The sequence below is a fragment of the Patagioenas fasciata genome, chromosome 1, assembly GCF_037038585.1.
Source record: "Patagioenas fasciata isolate bPatFas1 chromosome 1, bPatFas1.hap1, whole genome shotgun sequence".
Lineage (NCBI taxonomy): Eukaryota > Metazoa > Chordata > Aves > Columbiformes > Columbidae > Patagioenas > Patagioenas fasciata.
Genome location: NC_092520.1, coordinates 6,774,258 through 6,795,394, shown reverse-complemented (window position 1 = coordinate 6,795,394; position 21,137 = coordinate 6,774,258). Strand labels below are relative to the sequence as shown.

At 36.7% G+C, this 21,137-nt stretch overlaps 1 protein-coding gene and 1 pseudogene across 3 annotated transcripts in view; both read left to right on the top strand.

Annotated features, from left to right (window-relative positions):
* TENM4 (teneurin transmembrane protein 4) overlaps positions 1-21,137 on the top strand; it is a 1,673,798-nt gene that overhangs the window by 148,705 nt on the left and 1,503,956 nt on the right. The window lies entirely within an intron of this gene.
* On the top strand, positions 13,032-13,859 carry LOC136110418 (taste receptor type 2 member 40-like; annotated as a pseudogene).

Below are 21,137 nucleotides of genomic sequence, written 5' to 3'. Positions count from 1 at the left end.
TATGAGTTATAACAGGAATGTGAATCCTTCTGAATGGACAAAATTGTTTCATTTGGGAGGCCATTCTGTATCCAATGTAACTGTGTTTGGAACTATTTTTCTCCTTATGCTATATGGTATAAAATTGCTTTTATTGTTGTGCATGTATTTACAGCCTTTGACACAATGGGACTCAGTTCTTTCCTGGGATCCAGGTACTTCACTAACACTAAGAACTATAGTTGCGAAACGGGGGCTATATTTTGTAGTTGGATGTAATCAAAACCATGAAAGAATTATTGTCATTCATGAAACGCACAGTGAAAAGACATCACAACATAGCAGAACCCAGCAAATTAATTCAGTCATTCTGGATGGGACTGTCCACTGGTCTGTCCAGTGACCTCTCTTTGATCCAGCAGAGAGGCTACGGAAGGTTGCACAAACTGGGCAAACATAAATTCTACTTTCCCCTGGTACTCTTCCAGACATTGAACTTTTACAAGGACTATGTGAACCAGAAATGCTTTTTATGTATTTAAGTAACACCCAATTGATTTCATTTCTATGGACTCGTCCATTCATCCTTTAAATTCGCACAGACTTTTATTGGTTAGTATCTTCTGACAAAGAGCTGCCTATCTTTCCTATGTGTTATGTGGAAAACAAAAAATGTTTTGTTTTGTTTTAACTCCTCTTTCCTGTGTACTGGAAAAGACAGTAGATCATCAACCATAGTCACAGTTTTCATGTAAGAGATTTTTACGTACCTATAGGACATAAACTTCAGAGCTCTCTATTTTTCCACACTGAAGATTTTAGTTAGTACTTCATTTTATGGAATCCTGACTACAACTATCCCTGGAAACATCTGTATACAGAAATTAAGTCATATCAGATAAACTGACCTTGGGTTTCTTCCATTTTAGCTTAAAACATAGGAAAAAAATGCACAAGATTTTTGTGATATTTAATATGTTCCAAGTCAGTTCTTTGAAGTGACCATCATTTGTTTCAATGCTTCTCACTTCAGAAGAATATCGTTTGAACTCTTTGAATACAGTAGGCAGGCATGCATCACTATGCTGAGCACTTTCTCAAGGATTTGACAGTTTTTTATTTCATGCATCACTCGCTCCTTTCTATAGTAATCACACAAAGTAACAGTTCATTAATGCAAAGTTAAAAAGCTGATAGGGTATTGAGAAATAATGTCTGGATACAGGCATGTTGGTAATGGATTTCATTGTACTCTGCTACCCCAAGTGATGTTCACATCAATGTGACATCTACTTACAGCAAAATAAATAAGACATTGAACTGGAGATTATTATTAAAGAAAATTAATTTTCTTTGCAACTGGGAACCCAGAATAAAAAAGGCAAGTGAACCGAACTTCAGCATTGGACAGAAACTGTAACTTAACCGATATGCATAGAAAAAAAAAAAATATCCACATATAGACTTTTGCTTTTTCCATGCTGACTATGAAGAGGTACAAGGAGATACTCCAGTGTGAATTTTTGAGAACAGATAACATTTTCTCTCTCCTAGAGGCAGTGCCAGAAGTATTGTTGACTTCCATAGTGAGTAGGATTTACTGTGACATGTGTCACTTACATTACTCAGAAAGTGTAAGTAAACAATGAAAATCAGGATTAATCTAAATTTTCATCTCAGGTGGTGTAGAGTATTGACAAAGGGATTTCAATTACAGTTGGTTGTCAAGATGGTACACTAGTTATACAAACACAAGTGAATCCAGCATCTTATCGGTGGGAGGCTGTTTGCTAATGGTGCAGAGATGTTGATGGCCTGCAAATGGTATTGTGTTGTTAATACCTATATGCACTAAAAGACCTGTTCACACTAAAAGTGTGGAGTTGGAAAAAGTAAGGACTTAAAATCTGATAATTTAAAAAAAAATAATGTTGCCATCCTGATGTTAGAATCTTTAATGACAGCATCACAAAAAGTCTTTTCACTGAATTCTTCCATGAGATTGATTCATTGTGACAGGAAATACAGATATTTCTATTTGATAAATTTCAATTATTTCTTACAAAAATTATAAGAACATTCCTAAAAGGATTGCAAGGACTTTTTTTTTTTTTTTTTTTTTTAAATGGAAAATGATATATTAAGCAGTTTAAATGAAACTAATTCACCTAAATAGTAAAGACTATTGACATGGTGTAAATTTATAAGACAGATACATTTGACATTGGTAATAACAGCTGAGGAAGGAAAATGAAGAAGGGGAAGGGGAAGGGGAAGGGGAAGGGGAAGGGGAAGGGGAAGGGGAAGGGGAAAGGGAAGGGGAAGGGGAGGAAAGGAAAGGAAAGGAAAGGAAAGGAAAGGAAAGGAAAGGAAAGGAAAGGAAAGGAAAGGAAAGGAAAGGAAAGGAAAGGAAAGGAAAGGAAAGGAAAGGAAAGGAAAGGAAAGGAAAGGAAAGGAAAGGAAAGGAAAGGAAAGGAAAGGAAAGGAAAGGAAGACACCACCTAAATTATGGGTAGGCGTTGTTTCTCAACGACATTATTTAATTTTGTTTACAGAAGAGCAGATTTCATTCTTTTATTTTTGTATTCTTTCCAGTTCTTTGTTCCTGAGTCTGTCTGGGTTCAATGACAAAAAGAAAGTGATTTATTTCTGGGCACTCAAACTTCCTTCACTAGCCAAATGTAGTAATCTAGTGCTATCTGTAGAGAACTGGCAGATATGCCTCAGAACGTGACAGAAACCTGGCAGCTGCTGGAGGTCACTTCAGCTGGTGGTCCTTAGTTTTAGTGCAGAACTTAATTTAAGTGCCTATTTAATAAAGTATGTTGTGTTGCTTCCAGCTGCTGCTACAAAAAGAGATGGATCTTTGCAAAGTCCCATGGCATACCTGCCTGCACTGTACGGATGTCTTGGATATCCCTGGGCACCACTGATGGCAATAGACACCTCTTCTGTCTTAGTCATAACAGTTCATGGACTGGGCAGAAAGTCTCTGCTAATCTGCCTTCGGGTGTCTGCTTTAGACAGATTGAATCTCTCTACAGACTCCAGTGACTGTGCTGACCAGATCTTCTTTGTCTGATATGAGACAGTAGACAACAGAACAGCTGTAGACATCAACATTTAGGCACTTAAGCATTTAGGCATATGTAGACATTGACACTGAAACTCAATCCTACCTAGAAGGTAGTTATTAACTCAAATCAGTCCCTGCTGTCCTCACAACAAAGAGCATATTTAAGTATACTACATGTTATTCAATAGTATTTTTGTTTTTCATTTTAGGAAGTGATTTAAGTCTTTAACAAGTCTCCTTTTTTTATTTCACCACTGCACTGCAAGAAGCTGAAAGTAATTTTTTGGCACTACAGATGTGTTTTCCATAATGTTATTTTTAATGTGATCACTCCTGAGTGTTGCGGGTTTTTTTAATGATTTGGAATTAGACAGTAAAGGAAGAGAGTTGGAGTGGTAGGAAAAGCAAAGACATGGGTTCAGTTTCATGCAATTTATCTACTTAGACTGTGATTAAGTAAAATAGGTCAACACATAATAAGAAACCATTGTAAAGATTGCACTTATCTTGAAGTATTGGTAGTCTATAAGTAATTGTAACATGAGGTGTATGCTAAAAAAGCTCTCATGAATAGGACAACTTTTAAGAATGGTATTTCTGAACTGGGGTCATGAACTGGATGACTGATAGTGATGGTTAGATATGTGAAATCTAACACAAGGTAGAATAAGGCAAGTTGACTCAGAAAATATACTGCAATGTAGAAGTCTGGCACCTGTGTTAGAACTCTATTCTCTGGGTGAACCTAAGCCTAGTGCAATGATCACTTTACATGAAGTTTCGCTTCAGTTTTGACAACTTTGTGAATGGGAAAATCCAGCTGGGTGGAAAAAAATAAGTTAAACATAAAATGTAATAAACATTGAAAATAAGAGGGCTGTTCTTGCAGCTATGATTTGGTGAAAGAGAAGCAAGAAGCAGCTTTCTAACTACTCAGTCTCGTTAAGAATATTAACAACAGAGTAGCCAGACAGTCTTTATGAGAATGTAATCCTAGGGGAAGAAAAGGAAAAGGAAAAGGAAAAGGAAAAGGAAAAGGAAAAGGAAAAGGAAAAGGGAAAGGAAAGGAAAGGAAAGGAAAGGAAAGGAAAGGAAAGGAAAGGAAAGGAAAGGAAAGGAAAGGAAAGGAAAGGAAAGGAAAGGAAAGGAAAGGAAAGGAAAGGAAAGGAAAGGAAAGGAAAGGAAAGGAAAGGAAAGGAAAGGAAAGGAAAGGAAAGGAAAGGAAAGGAAAGGAAAATCAAACTGTTGAGAATCTGGATCATACAAGGAGATTTGATTGTTAAACATAAGCTTGATGATGCACATTATTCTATAATTTTGCAACTTTGTGTTTCATTTTCAAACGCAACATTTTAACCTTTTCCTGGATAGAGTAAGCCAAATGCATTCTTTCTTTTCAATCTTGTTTCATAGAAAGTATGACTGTTGAGTAACCTGACAAAAGTAAAGAATTTCATTCATTTGGATGTAGTGACTCCCCGAATAGTGTGGAACAGCATCAGTAGTAGATTCTTGGAAAGCAGATGCTGATCAGTAGTCATTTTAAACTCTAGTGACACTAGGATATGGAGAGTATTTGTGACAAACAGAGAGAATGGTGACGAGGTGATTTCTGACATTATGACAGACTGTTCACCCATGTGAGATGAGGAGCAGCTATAGCTCTGCAAGTCCCTGAATGGACTGCTAAATGGTTTCTTCAGTAGCCTGATTTTCCTAGCGCTCATGTGCTAAAATTTGATTTAATACGCCTTTGAAAGACAATTTTGCAATTTTGGACTTGCCTATTTCTGTGCATGCACTTTGTTGTTGTTGTTGTTGTTGCATCCTGTTATCCACACATTTGACTTTATTGCTAGTAGACTAAGACAGAGAATATTGAACACAGCTCAACTTCCTTATGATTTACCTTTTCTATCAGCTTTCTGACATCATTTGGCTTCCCCACACCCTTTCTTCCCTTGCTTAACAAGAAAAAAAAATGCTCTCCGGGTGATCCAAGACTGGGTTTTCAAAGCTTAAAATGCCATTATGTTCCCTGGGCAACACAGGCTATCCTGGTCTATTGCTCTGACTGATGTAATTAGAGATATTTCTTCTTAGTGTTGTGTAGGATGACAAAATTTTTTGCAAGCTTTCAGCTGTGTGCAAGGGAAAACTCCATGAAAATGACAAACTAAGAAGTTTAAAATATTCAGTCATGCTTAAAAGTCTTTACTTTTTTTTTAATAAGGGCAAGAAAAATATATATGATATTGAAACCCAGAACTGAGGAGCAATATGCTTTTATTGAAAAGCTTTCCCTGAAAATTAATGTTTATTATAACTTAAATTTATTCAGCTTCCTGACTGATGTTTGTATCATGCACAATGAAACAAAGAGTTGAGAGGAGTTCTTCCAGTGGCAGTAACAAAAATTAGATAAGGATGTAACTATGGCTGCAGACAGTGATCATTCGCAATGTTGATATGGAGATGAAAACAAAAGGCTTTATTGTTGAACCAGCTAACACAATGTTCATTCTTAGGACAGATGGTAAAGCTTTAAGTAACCCTTTATCCGGCACTGAGGAAGCTGTAATTAGAGGTGTGAAGTCAGTTCCTTCATGAATGGAATTTAGACAGGGGAAGGAGGAGCAATTTTCTGGTCTTTACACTGATATGGGGAAAGGTTTTGGTAAGGCTTTTTGGAAAAGCGGATATGGGAGGGAATTATATCAATTGCCAGTGTATGGAAGGGGGTCCTGTTAGGCAAAGGAGGACATAAACTAGAGAATGAAAGGTGGAAATGAGAGGAAGTGATGCAGGTAGTATCCAGCATTATATGGGAGCTGAGCACATTTCCTTTCATACTTTGTATGGTATAAACCATAAACTCATCTTTGCCAATACTGCCTTGAATTAATGAGTGAATATATTAAACTCCTTTTGTTCATGGCAAGGAGAAACTGATAATAGTAATTAGTTTGTTTCTATCTGCTACTCCTTTCTTTTGGGGTGTACATGCATTCTTCTCTAAAGTTGTAGTTACACCTTCATTTTGATCAGTGTTACATTGTTTGATATTTTTGACCTCCCAGAAGTATTTTAGAGTGCTCTTTCCATTAGCTGTGTCCAACAGATATTCCATTTTGACAATGACCTTTTTTTTAAAAAAAAAGTGTTGTACTGAAATTAACAGTGCGTTATCCCTAGTACAATAATGACACTAGCATGACAACTCGCAAATTAATCGTAAAATAGATTATCACCCTTTCACACACATTTCTTGCGATATTTTGCAACAATATTTCTTTGTACAATATCAAGTCAGAATGTGTTAAATGGCAGCATAATTTACTGTTGTTTATGAGATACAGGATATTTTATTAAGGTTCACAAGTCTTCTATATCCTGTCAAATATGTGTTGAACTGTTGATAAACTATTTTGGAAAGTGTCACAGATACAAACAGCTGGTAACAGAGCCAAGAATGCTGCTTCTGGATACACTTCTTAAATCCGGAGGTTGGTGGCTCTCCTTTACAACTCTCTTTGCAAGATTTCTTTTGTAGGCCACTTTCTGTATCTTATACAAGAAGTATGCTCCTGTGTTTTGTTTTCTTAAATTATTTTACTGTAAGGATCTTCACAGCAACAGTATTTCACTGTCTTATGCCACTGCTCAGAGATTTTAATCAGAGCTGAACTGTATGAAAAATGAGTTATAAATGCTGTGTACAATTTATTATGGGCTGTAAAAAGCCTATTTGCTAAGGAGTTCATGATACAGAGGTGAAAAAAATGTCATGAAGCTCTTGTAGCCACTTACTCCAAAGAACAAAATTTGCTATCATTTCCTGGAAATCAGTGTTCTTCCTCCAACTTGAAATAAAACATTTTTCTTTTCTTTTTTTTTTTTTTTTTTCCATCACACAGTATAAACAATCTCATCTCCTTGACTCCCTTTATTAGGAAATGGAATGTTTACTGTCATGGTAATATTCATTCCTGAGTTCTTGGGCTGTTTTGTAAGTTCTCTAATGTAGTTGTGGTAGAATCACACAGTAGCAGTCAGCAAATGGTTAACACTTGTCAAATGCAAAACTATAATTCAGTAGGATGTACATAAAAAGTTGAAATTCTTCCAAGATTTTTCTGTCTGAGTAAAACCTCAAAATTAAATTCCAGGGTTACAGCTGGGTATTATTTTACTTTTAAACAGGAGACAAGAGGGAGACTTGCAGATCCTGGCACTGTAGTTAGGTTGGTGATCAAGAGCACTCTTGGCTTAGGGCCAGCTCACCTGTTGCAAAAACAGACTATTGAGGTTAAATTCAAATTGCCAGGCTTGGAACTACTTGCCCAGGCTCATGTTCAGATAAGCACCCTAGTCTCATCCTCATTTCACTCTGGATCATGGATCAGCCTTTACATGTCCATGTGTCCATCAGATGGGAACCGTGATTCTCAGACTGCAAGGAAGCTCAGCTGTGTAGATGTTCTAGATGTCCATCTCTAACATGTTTTTGTCAATGCTATTTTTGTTTGTTTGTTTGTTTTTCCTGAATGTGCTGGAGTTATCATATCTCAAATTTTGAAATTTGATCCAAATTCAGATTGGTGTTGAGAAAAGCACCAAAATACTCATCTCTTAGCATACAGAGAGATGAGCTATGATAATGAAGGGTGGTGGAAGTCTGAGTACCTGTGATGTCACGAAAAAACCCCCAAGCTCCTGCTTAGGAAAAATAGCAGCAACAACTCTATGAGAAGAAAAAGCCAGTCCTATTGAACATGTTCTAATTTTTCCTATTTCAAATCCAGCCATAGACAATTACTTCTCACTAAAAATCGTGAAACAGTGGCCATAGTTGGATGATTCATCAGTGATGTTTCCGAGATATGCATCTTCCTGAACAATACCAGAAATGAATCTTTCAGTACCCTATTCATACACTTCTTGCTCAGAATAAAATGCCAAAAGATTAACCCAGATACCAGTTAATTGCTGTTTCATAGATCTCTGTATGAAGCAAACAGGGAGGGTTTTACAAGAGTCAGAAACTGTTTGCTGTGTTGTAATAATGTCTCTAACTACTTTAACAATTAAAATAATTGTAGGGATTATAGGACGTGTATTTATGACCATTGTTAATTGGAAAGTATTAATCAAAGAAGGAAAATTGTTATACCATGGGCTGAACCAGACTTCTCTGTATACAGTGAGATTTATCTTGCAAAGGAAAATATATAAGTTCACATACCTCTCTCCAGTATTTACAATTTGTGCCACACTAACATTGTCCTATGATTATTTTTAAGAATTGCTACTCTCCGCTTTACTCTGTGGCTCAGCTGCTTTTGTAAGTTCACCGGAGTTTAAACTCAAGGGACTCACTCTGACGTATTCTGTATATTCATAGAATGATACTATCCTTTGTGTTGGTAAAGACCTTTAAGATCATTGAGTTCAACCATTACCTAGCACTGCTAAGTCCACCACTAAACCATGTCCCTAAGAACCTCATCTACGCATCTATTAAATACCTCCATGGATTGTGACTCCGCCACTGCCCTGGGCAGCCTGTTCCAATGCCCAGTAACCCCTTCTGTGAATAACTTTTTCCTAATATCCAATATAAACCTCCCCTGGTGCAACTTGAGGTCATTTCATCTAGTTCTATCACTTGCTACTTGGGAAAAGAGACCCATCCCCACCTCACTACGACTTCCTTTCAGGTAGCTGTAGAGATGGAGGAGGTCTCCCCTCTGTCTCCTTTTCTCCAGGCTAAACAACCTCAGTCGCCATAGCTGCTCCTCGTAAAACTTGTGCTCCAGACCCTTCACAAGCTTCGTTGCCCCTCTCTGAACTTGTTCCAGCACCTCAAGGGCTTTCTTGCTATGAGTGATCCAGAACTGAACACAGGATCTGAGATGTGGTCTCACGAGTGCAAAGTTCAGGGGAAAAATCACTTCCCTAGGTGGAGTGGAGGGTTATGCAAGCTTTTGATGTCTTTCTTTGTACTTTGCAGAGTACCTCATTTCCTTTATTACAATTCTCATTTCATGCAGATTGCTGCTGTTCTTATTGTGGGGACCAAAGTGAATCTGTATGTCTGATTTCATATCACAGGATCACAGAATGTGCTGGAGCAGGAACACCCAGATGAGACTACACAAGAAGGTGTCCATGTGGGTTTTGAATGCCTCCAGAGAAGGAGCCTCCATAACCCCCCTGGGCAGCCTGTTCCAGTGTCTGTTACCCTTATTGAGAAGATGTTTCTTCTCAAATTTAAGAGGAACCTCTTGTGTTCCAGTTTGAACCCATAAATATACCTAACGACATATGCTTGTGTGTCTTTAAAAATCTTGCTCTCTGGTTTTGTTGCTAAGATTATATTGACATCTCCTAAGTACATAACTGAAATACCAAGGACTCCTACAATCTAAGTATTAGTCAAGTTCTAAGTGTGTGCAGTAATTGTCATTATTTTCATCATAATTTATTTGAAATAGAAATAGATTAAGCTGAGTATTATTCATCATATCAAATACTGTCTGAAACTGAAACTTCAGTGACTAGAGCATGAAACTCTTGATATACAGCCACTGTAATTAAAAAATGAGTATTTACAGCCAACCAAGGTGATTTGTGGATAGAAACACTAGAAAAGACTCTTTTGTGCCACTCTGTGTAGTTCTGATTTTAATAGAATACCCTGCAGAAAATGGGTAAAGGTCCCCAAAAGGATTCCCCATCCCAGAAAGCTGGCAATGTGCACTTGCATCCCAAAAGGTCAGTTGTATCTTGGGCTGCATCAAAAGGAGCATGGCCAGCAGGTCAGGGGAGATGATTCTGCCCCTGTGCTCTGGTGTACTCCAGTACTGTATTCAGTTTCGGAGCCCTCAGTATAGGAAAGACACAGACCTGTTGGAGCGGGTCCAGAGGAGACCACAAAAATCATGAGGGCTGGAACAGCTCTGCTGTGAGGACAGGCTGAGAGAGTTAGGGTTGTTCAGCTTGGAGAAGAGATGGCTCCACGGAGGCCTTATTGTCGCCATTTTAGCAAGGTCAGTTGCATTAGGACAAAGGGTGATGGTTTTAAACTAAGGAAGGGAAATTCAAGCTAGACATGAAGAAGACATTTTTTATTATGAGGGTGGTGAAACACTGGTCCAGGTTGCCTAGAAAGGTGGTGACGTTGGAGACATCCAATTCCAGGCTGGGCAGGGCTCTGAGCAACCTGATCTGGGTGAAGATGTCCCTGTTCATGGTAGGGAAGTTGAACTAGATGAGCCTTGAAGGTCACTTCCAACTCAAAGTATTCTATGATCCTATGATGATATACAGCATCATTCTGAACTATAGACTTCATTCGCCTCCAAATCTGTACATTTATCAATCACTCTTACAAATTTTGGAATTTTAGACTTGTTAGAACAGAGAGAAAACGAACCCAAACACCTAGTAGTCTTTTTTTTTTTTTTTTTTTTTCTTCTTTCCAGAAGTTTTAGGATGATCTATGAGGTGACTTCTACCTCTTCCTCAGGTTAATGTCAAGGAATTCCTCAGAGAAGATTCCCAGACTGAAGTGTGCTATTCACGTTTACGCAGTGACCCATTGCAAGCCAAATACCAGTACAGTCTGCCAGGGTGGCCTTGAGCTACTAGGAGACAAAAGCAAGAGAAATATTTACATAGAAGCCATTCCTGGGAGCAGAGCATGTTAAACATAGGTCACTGACAGAGTGCTGATGGACAAGCTATTTAGTTTACCTGAGTCGTGAAGACTTAAATACTTCCAGGGTGCACAGGTTGTGTGATGGCTTCTTTCTCAAGAAAACAGAAGGACTCTTCAAGGCAGAAATCTTCTTTTGTGTCTCAAGTAGTTATGCTCATTTTTGGTCTTGCTTAGAGGAAAATGAAATGGCTAGGTAAAGATTAGATACAGTTTTCTTCAAAATTCTTATTTTTTATACTGTATATGAAGATAGAATAGAATTTTGTAACTGTTAGAACAGTTAAGAATCTATTTGAGTCATGCATTTTTCTAGATTGCACCTTCCATTGTAGTTTCTTTTACTTTATAATTGCAGTGCTATTTTTTTATGTGTGTAAAAATAAAGTGTTATTGTCATGTTCCTTTAAGTAACTTAATGACTATATTTTTGAGGTAACTGACTACCATAATTATGTAATTCATATTCTGTGTACAGAAAGCTCTATATGTATTACTTTAAAATGCACTGTAGGCGTTGAGTAGTTGAGGCATCCTTTATTATTTTTTTCCTTAGTAAGATGTGACTTTTCCATTATTTTGCATATTTTTTTGTGAAGGATATGATAGAAAAAATAAACATGCCAATGTATTCTCAGTTTAGATTTGTTTGTTTGTTTGTTTGTTTTCCCTTGTGGTTTTTGAAATTTGGAGCTGATATACAATATTTCGTAAATGTGCCTCATTATTTTTTTTTTTTAATTTGCATTGTTGTGATGAAGTATTCTCTCTTTTTAAGAAAAACAATGCCACCTCCACGACCTCTTAGTTCTTATGATTACTAGGACCTAAACTGGAATGCAAATTTTATGTGAATGAAATACTGACAGCAACAAAAGCCATGGAGTTTTAAAATCCATCTTTCAATTTCAATAAGTTAATGGAAAAAATGTACTTATACCAATATAATTTAGTTGTTTCTCTTCTGAACAATTCAACAAAAGCTTGAAGCTTGGATGCAATGGTAAGTTATAAATCCAGTTAGCAGTTTTTACTACATTCAGATTAGAAGCTTGTCTATCTTTGACTTTGAGTCATTTTACTCTGTTGAGAAATAGTCTCTAAAAGCATATGTCAGTTTTCCCACAAAACCAATGAACATTTGACTGCCAAAGAACTTAGACTTTTTCCAGTGGCCAAATCATCTCAGCTGCTCCTTACACTGTTGTCAACATCTTCACTTTTCATTTCATATTTCTCTAATTCAAAGAAAGAATATATTAATATGCCAATCCTGTATTCACAGAATGGATTAATGGGCCTGGAGTTGAGAAGATGAGGACAAACTGTTCTGTAAATCCAGACATATAAATTTATAACTAAGAACTAATGAAGGATGCAGATTAATGGGCTGCACCCACTGTTCTGGACTGTTACGTTCATTAGAGCATCTAGCCAAAGCTGACATAGATATGGAGATGGATGAAAGACTTTCACTCCATAAAGCAGAACAGGTCTAGATTTGCTGTCCAGAAGAAGAAATCTCTGTGGAGTGTGCTGGAGAAGGTGGAGCTTTTAACGGGGTTGTGATAGATGGACTGTTCTGCTTCACTAACTTGTCATTACTGCTCATCATACAACTGGTCACTGTCATCTTTTGATCCCATATATTTGAACAAAAGAAGATCTAATATCTAAGAAGTGGTCAGATATATGGTGCTATAACCTTTGGGTAAATACAGCTTGTTGTCTGGGGGGCTCCACTAAAACAGGGCTGGAGGCTGTACAATATTTTTCGTGTTAAAATGGCTGCAACTACTTGGTGTAGCTATAATTGATAGACCTTCAAGGCAGTATGAAAGCTAGCAGTTACAATATAAGATGTCTTGATGTCTCTTAACATATGTTGTTTCCTGTGTTGGGTTGCATGATTGTAACCAGAGAGCCACAGAGATTTCTCTTGTTCTAGGTAGGAATACAAAAAAAATGGACAAAAGATGGGGATGTTAATACAGCTGGCTATTTCACACCCCTAGGGAAAAGCACAGGCAAATCTAATGCATGTAAAAAGTTAAAACTAATTATCAGATTCCTCTCTGATTTGCACATTCAGGAAGAATGTCACCAATCATTTTCCACTATCATTTCCATATGTCCTTTAGTTCCTAGGTACCAGGTGAGCAGGCTGGAGCTGGGACTAGTCAGATACCGTCAGGTGAGCTCAATTTCTTGCAGAGCTCCACAAGTTACTCAGGCATAGGTGACCAAAGCAGCAAGATGTTGCCACCAATTCTTATAATTTCAGTAATTACTGTAGCTATTGAAGTTGTTGTTAGAGATATTGGAAATGGATTTATTACAGCTGTTTAATACCATTTACTGGATAAAAAGTAAAAAAAAAAAAAAAATTCTTCCGTCAATATGTTCTTGATCTTTATGAGCACATCAAGATTTATCTTGCAGGTGACCATACTGATGTACATTCTTAGTCTCTACTTTGCAGACATGTTTACATTAGCTTCTGTGTACAAAGTTTTTGGTGTTGCATGGAAATTTGTTAACCATGTCAATTTGTGGTTCAGTATGTGGCTTTATGTATTGTATTGTGCAAAAGTTATCATTGTCACCCAATGGCTGTTGCTGCAAATCAAGCTCAGAATTGCTGGGATGGTCTCATGACTGCTTGTAGGATGACTGGTGATCTTTTCTGTGACTTCTCTTCCTTTACTGTGGATTATACCCAACATTTATCCCTGCAATTCAGTGGGGAACTGTAGAGAAAACAGCACAGCACATATCCCTGACTAGGACAGTTTGCATCTCTACTTGCTTCTTCTTTACTTTGTAGGTTTCGTTTTCCCTCTAGTATTGTCTATGGTAACCTCAGCTCTACCAAATACTTCTCTATGGAAACAAACAAAGAATATGCAATGCTATGCAAATACTTTAGAATCATAGAAGAACCAAATTTTCTTGACAAAATTATTTATGCTGAGTTCTCAGACACACACCATCCATTTATGGTTCAACAGGTCATTTTCTTCTCTTCTGCCAGGGGGAATGTACTTGGAGACATTGCCAACCACAATGATTTTCTTCACATAAAGCTGTGAAGTTTCATCATTTGATATTTGACATCCAGCATTTTGTTGTCCTGGTTTTTGAGAGCTTGAAACACTCAAGCTGTCCTGGCCAGTGTTTGTGCTCTATCTCTTGCTGAGGCTGTTTGTCAGCCACCCATCTGCATCCAAGTTACTATTGCATTTGTTCAGGAGAAAATAATTGTCGCCAGCATCTCAATTGCCATTTGGAAAATATGACTGGATGCCTCATATTATAGCTTAAGAGAAACACTCTCAAGTAACAGATCTCGAATCAAGACTTCCATGCATTTACTACCTTTTCTCTTAGCCAGTAACTTTCCTCTTTAAACAGATTGCTGTGATAAGACCTCCTTAACATTTCAGGTCATGTGAAACAACATGCAGTTTTGCCTTTTTTCCTACTTCACTTTTGCTTCCTCATTATTATTTAATAAGAGTGAGGAGAAGAATGCACTTAAAGTAAACAATACACTTCAATAATGAATCAAGTGCAGGATGCTTGATGATTTCAGATTCTCAGTTTAAGATTGACAGTTTTATGATGTGTTTGAATCTAAGAAAACATGTCTAAAAGAGAGACAGAATTTACAGAGCTCACAAATACCAGTTCTCTGCTAGAGGATCTTTCACATGAGAAGTTTAAAATTGGATGAAACAGATGCTGTAAAGAGTCTCATCTGCTGTGGTGTACAGACAGAATATGTTTCTGAACATGAAAAACAGCTAAAAGATAACATGAGGGAAAAATAGGATTTGGAGAAACAGAAACAATTAATGTAATAGAATTACATTCTGAATTAGGTTTGTTTGTGTCAGGATTCCAATATTTATGTAGCAATTTAGTGGCTAAATACCTCTTAAAAAAGGATCCTTTTGTTCAAAACTTATTTTATGCTTATTCATTTGATTTTCTTAAAAGTGGATTACTAAGGTGGCGATCACAATGTAAACAGACATAGATACACAGGTCTACCTGTCCACTGTAGAAAATCTCCTTCATGTTGATTTGACCATTCTAGTCACAAATTTGGCTTTCACCATGATCCCCTGTTGCTTTGAGTAGTTGTGAGTTGTTTCTAAGGCTATTGTCTTTTAATATTTTATGTTACTATGAAGTTTCACATGAGGTTGATGAAATATGTTCAATAAATGCTGCTGTATTTTATCAAATGATGTTTTAGATTATTCTAATCTGAAGTTCTCGGATCAGCTCAAGTGTTTCTATGCTGTATATCCTCTCTGCAGGAATTTAGATAATGCTTGATTGTAAATCACTCTGGTGAGAGATTGTGTCTCAACTATAAATCTAGTGAATGGGTGACTCACTTAGTCTTGGAGTGTATCAGCTTCCGTGTCTGAAACATTGGAGTAAGACCTTTATAAAATGCTTTAAAATCACTATTTAACAATATTAGATAAAGAGTGAATATAATGTTTCTAACTGAAATCTTAAAATACTGTTTATGATATAATATATGTTAATAGGAGATATAAGTGAATGCACTAATATGAAGTAATATTGTTAGCATGTATAAACAGAGGGATCAAATTGCTTAGAAGGAAAGGAAGATTAAACTCATCAAGACGGTATTTGGAGGAGCAGTGCAGTGTACTGTAAGCTAAGACCACCGTATCCTCTGCTGTGCATACTGCATCAAGACAGACCCAAAAGTCCTGAGAGTCCCGCCTGTGTAGTTCTCCAAGGAAACAGATGGGAATCACTGTGGGCTGTAATGATGTTTGTTTTTTTTTTTATTTTCAACTTGATCAAGAAGCTCTAGTAAAATTAATTTCCCCATAGAGCTCAGTTCTCTTGATGTGTCTCCAAACTCACTTCTGGTGGAAATCTGAAAGAAAGGGGTCAGAGCCAAGTATGAAAATAATGATCCCTGCTCAGTTCTTTCATAGCCTCCTCGCCTTCAGGAGAGGGAGATATGAAGCAGGAGCAATGATTAATAAAATACCCTTCAGTGTTTCCAGGTGAGAGAAGGACAAAGCTCAAACAGTTGATGTCTTTGTTTTGTATTGATGAAAGTTTTGTTACACACAGCATAGAGTGGGATAGATGAGTACATAAATTAGAATTTTAAATGGTCGAATTGGTAAATAAATTATTAGTTTTGTACTTTAACTTTCCATCCTTCCCCCAAACTTCAATTTATTTTCATGTCTTCTTCCACAGTAGATAGTTTCCCATTTATTTTCTGATCTTGCCCTGCTCTTTGGATTTCAGCCTTTCCCTTCCTAAAATCATTACCTGTATTCTCTATGGATCTAACCTTCTTTTTTTGCTACACTTTAATAAAGTTTTCTGATTATTATTTTACAACAATATATCATGCACCAAATTATAACAGGCTTGTTTCTATATCTAGTTTATCCCAGAAAGCAGATAAATCTGATTGATGTTGTGCCAATTATTACTTTTATACCAAAACCCAAAACCAACCAAACAAACCTACAAAAAGAAGTTTGTTGAGATTTCATTGTCTAAGAAGTGTTTATACAGTGATTGAAAATAAGACTGAGATCACTAGTAGATTTCCTCTGGAACTTTGGAAGTTACAAGAAATCTAAAAATGAATGACAAAATACTGTCTGCAGTTTGTACAAAGCTGGTAGCTGTGGCAGCACCAAGATCGTTGTAAGGATGATGAAAAAAGTGATTAGTTTTCTCTTCTCCAACTTTTTATTTTTCTAGTGCCATGATGCTTGCTTTTCTTGGTCAGAATTAATGAGAGTTCTCTTTTAAGGAAAATAAATATTTTGTTGTTCAGAAAGTAAGGGATTTCTGATAGAGGGTCCAGCGTAGGGCAACAAAGATGATTAAGGGAGTGGAGCATCTCCCTTATGAAGAAAGGCTGAGGGAGCTGGGGCTCTTTAGTTTGGAGAAGAGGAGACTGAGGGGTGACCTTATTAATGTTTATAAATATATAAAGGGTGAGTGCCATGAGGATGGAGTCAGGCTCTTCTCAGTGGCAAACAATGATAGGACAAGGGGCAATGGGATCAAGCTGGAACACAAGAGGTTCCACTTAAATTTGAGAAAGAACTTCTTCTCAGTGAGGGTAACAGAGCACTGGAACAGGCTACCCAGGGAGGTTGTGGAGTCTCCTTCCCTGGAGACATTCAAAGCCCGCCTGGACACCTTCCTGTGCGACCTCACCTAGGCATTCCTGCTCCAGCAGGGGGATTGGACTAGATGATCTTTTGAGGTCCCTTCCAATCCCAAACATACTGTGATACTGTGATACTGTGATAGCAATATCAGTAACATCTTCATGAAGCTGGCAAATTTCTCTCTACCAGCCTTCCAGTGAATCAGAAGGGAGAGTTACCATAGAAATTCTGGGTTTCAACTGCTGGTCTGCTTTGTCATGTCTTTCCTTTTGCCTGGATTAATCACAGTCTGTACCTGACCAAATCAGCATCTGGGTGGTGGATATGAACTCTGATATCTCTAATATTAATGTCTCTCTTCTTCTAATGATGGAGTCTTCTTTTTTCTTTCTGATATTTTGGTGTCCTCCATGGTGCTAATTACCTCTTTGCAGAGGAACAAGGGAGTACTGAACAGATGTTCTTATAAATGCCACTAAAGCTCAGTTTTCCTCTGTTGCCAGTTTTCTAACAGTCATCATGAAGCCTTTGACATTCTTTGCACCTGACAGCACCATGGTGCTAATTTATTCTGATTAATTTTGGTTAATCTCAAAGGTAAAATAAGTGTCAATGAAGATGCCACACTGTACCTATCTTTTCTTGAAGTATGACTTCCCACCTTCCTGCAAGGTTTGGAAAAAAAGTTCTACCTTCTGGAAGAGTTTATGATAGGCTTATAACTTGGGATTACTTTTATCTTTGTTTATTTATTGTCTTCCCTATCGTAATGCTCAGCTTCATTTCATTAATATCACAAGGACAGTTTCTTCAATGTTACAAAATACATCTCAAAGATAATCCCTCTTCCCCTCAATATTTCTTATCCTGTTTGTTTCTTGTTTGAGGATATCTGTGCGGGAAGTCATTCGTGCTTAGCTAGGTGCACGAATAATGTTGCTCATGAATCTGTAAGACAAATCCTTCATAAAAATATGGGTATCAAGGATTACTAATAAAAAAAAGGAAAATAATAGAAAAAAAAGTTTGATTTCTGAATGAATGTGCAATTGGTTTTGACTATTCATGAATATTTAAAAAAGAAATTAACTGCATAGTAATATCACTTTTTAGCAAAATGCTTCATTATTTTCAAACTGCCATTTCTCCTTAACTATATTTATGCATTTGCAGTGACTCAGAACTTCACATTGGCTAAAATAATCATAATGAATATAAATAACTGGGAAAGACATGATGGAAAAGAGTATGGACACTCAAAAGCATTTCAGAAGTCAGAAAGTTTCATTTCATTCCTAAAACTTTGTTTGTCTCCACCCTGAGAGGCCATAACCCTTCTCTAGTAGTTGGCCTATCTGTGTGTGAAAGCACAGGGACAACATTTTATCATCAGAAAACAGAGCAGTAGTATGGGTGGTGTCTACAATGGCTTTTGAGCAGGGAGAGAAGCAAGGCACAACCCCATGTCATCTACTTTGGCTGGTCTCTTTTCACAGTGCAGGTAAAGAATGCAGGGCAATGGTGCATCCTTGCAAAAGCGGGTGTAGCTTAATTGGGATTCACGCACTGAATGCTCTATTGCAGATCAGTTTTTTGCTGTCACAGGAGAAGCAGAGCTAAACTGCTAAACAGGAATAATGACTTGATATGATCAGTTGCCTGTTAGGGAGGACAGTGAAATTAAACCCTTTCTGGTCTTTGGGCATTCAGATGTGATATTGTCATGAGATTAAGATGGATGAGTGAATTCATAAATTAAAAAATGGATTGGTAAGTGATTAGAGTAGAATTTTAACCTCTGCCACCACCTCCCTTTCTTCCTCCCAGTGTCATATTTGCATTTCATTTTTGCCTAGATTTATATATATATATATATATACACATATATATATATATTTAAAATAATTATTTTTCACCTCTCCTTTGGAGTTTTTTTTTGCTTTCCAGAAAAAAAAAAAAAAAACAAAAAACAACAAATCTTTAATTCTTCATTTATCACCTCTCTTTCTTACTACTTCCTCAAAAATCTTGGCTGTTTTTGCTGCTGTTGTTGCTATTATTGCAAATGCATACTAATGAAATCAAGCTGGGTTCCTTCCCATATTTATTTTATTCTAATAAGCACACATGACAAGACAGCTCATTGGTTTTGGCAGATCTATACTATTGCAAATGAAATTCCTCCTTTTCCTTGTGAAGGTGTTTAAAAAAAACCCAAACAAAAAAACCCAAACCACATGCTGAGACTTTGAGATCTTTGAAGGTTCCCTTTCAAATCCCACTTCAGTCAATTCTGTTTTATTGTCCTTTCCCTGTCACTTGCTTTCTCTTACCCTAAATGCAGATCCATTTTTCTTTTATAGACCACTGTCTTTCTATTTTCTTTCTCATTTTTCCCTGTCTCCTTTGAGATTGTTCTTAAATTCTGTTTTATTTCTCCTTTATTTCTCCTCTCTCTTCCGTATTAATCCTTACCTGTTAGTTTCTCAAACATTTTCTTTTCTGTTTACACTGTTTGTTCCCTTCCAGACTAGAGATGACCATCCAAATATTTTCATTGCCTATCACTAAAACAAGAAATAAAAATCTGAAATGAAATGCAGCTGCACATATGGAAACAGTAATGTGGAAGATTATTCTAAAACTCTATGTATAAGATGTATGTTTAAGACTAAAATGATTTTCAATCCTTGCATCCTGATAAACGTCAGAAAAAAAAGCTGTTATTTATAGACTTGCTCAGTCTCTTAAAGAAGATAACAGAAGCCTATCTATTATAATTTGCTGTCACCATCAGAACAGAAAGAAAGAAATTTTTTTCTAAGGAACTTTTGATTTCCCCAAACAAAACATAGACAACAGGAATTGTGAATAGGTCTTTGTTAACCTTATTTGGTAAAATATAAGAAATATTTAATGAAATTTTATGCAGGTATTCAGTCAACAGAGGTTTAGTCCCCTAACATGTAAATATCATCCAGTTCCTGGCTTTTTCCATTCCCTCTTCTGTTCTTAGTTTTCTATTTGAGATCACATGGCTGTTATTCGACCACAGCAGCTAAATCACCAAGATTATCTGCGTTGTCTTTAGGGATCACTGCTTCTTGTTTGAATACTCTATACTCAGCTTATAACAAATCTAAAACAAAGAATTGATTCAGTGCTGCATATCTTCTTTTAAGTCACCATAGCACAGGAAATTCTCGTCCAGTGCCTTCCTCATTTTGAGGGGTAAATTCTAATAATGTGATACAAATTGGTGCAAATACAAATAGTTGGAAAGGCTCTGATGCTGACCTTGTTCTTATTTACCCATGCTTGGAGGAAAAGGTTAGTGACACAAAGTATAAATAATTCAAAATTAGTGAATATGCAGCATATTTTCCTCACTTATTTCTGAGACATTAACTAAATACAATTCTAAATATTATTTTGATGATGAAGTCCACTGTATCCTTCGAGCTTTCAGCTGAGCAGGACAAAGCTCTTGAGCTTTAAATTGTGGAATCTCATATGGAAATATTAGGAGTCAAATAGCTCAGTCAAGGCACTCTTTCCCACTAGAGGGTTTTTTTTTACATTACAGCTCTTTATTTAAAAGGTTACAGCCAAAGCAGTACAGTCATCTGTAAACTGACTTTCATGATTTCTTTAGAAAATCACTTTTTGCATTGAACTGTTGTTGTGACCGTATACCTTGCTGTCATGTGGCTTGATAACTGGTTGCTTCCTGTGAACAGCCCACGAACTACTCAGAGTACTTGAGTTTCTCACAATGTGTATTCCCATGCAGTTTCAAACATTGTGCTTTCATAGAGATCATTGAGAAGTCTTAATTCAAATACATTATTCAACAAATGTTGCTATGGAATGACTTCTTTACAGGTTGAATTTAAAAAGAATTAAATTAACTCTGATCCTCACAAGGTTTTGTAGGTTCCGTTAAAAAGCATTGTAAATAGGTCAAGAGGCACTCATACATTAAGTTCATCTCAGTTTTGATCTTTTTCTCATGTGCCTTCTGATAAGTCATTAACTGTCTCTGTGCTTCATTGTCCTGCACGAATAAAAAGCTTTTTATCCACATCTCTAAAGTTGTTTAAAACAGTGTATAGAATTTGCTATATACATGAAGCATTTTTTATTGCTTATTTTTATT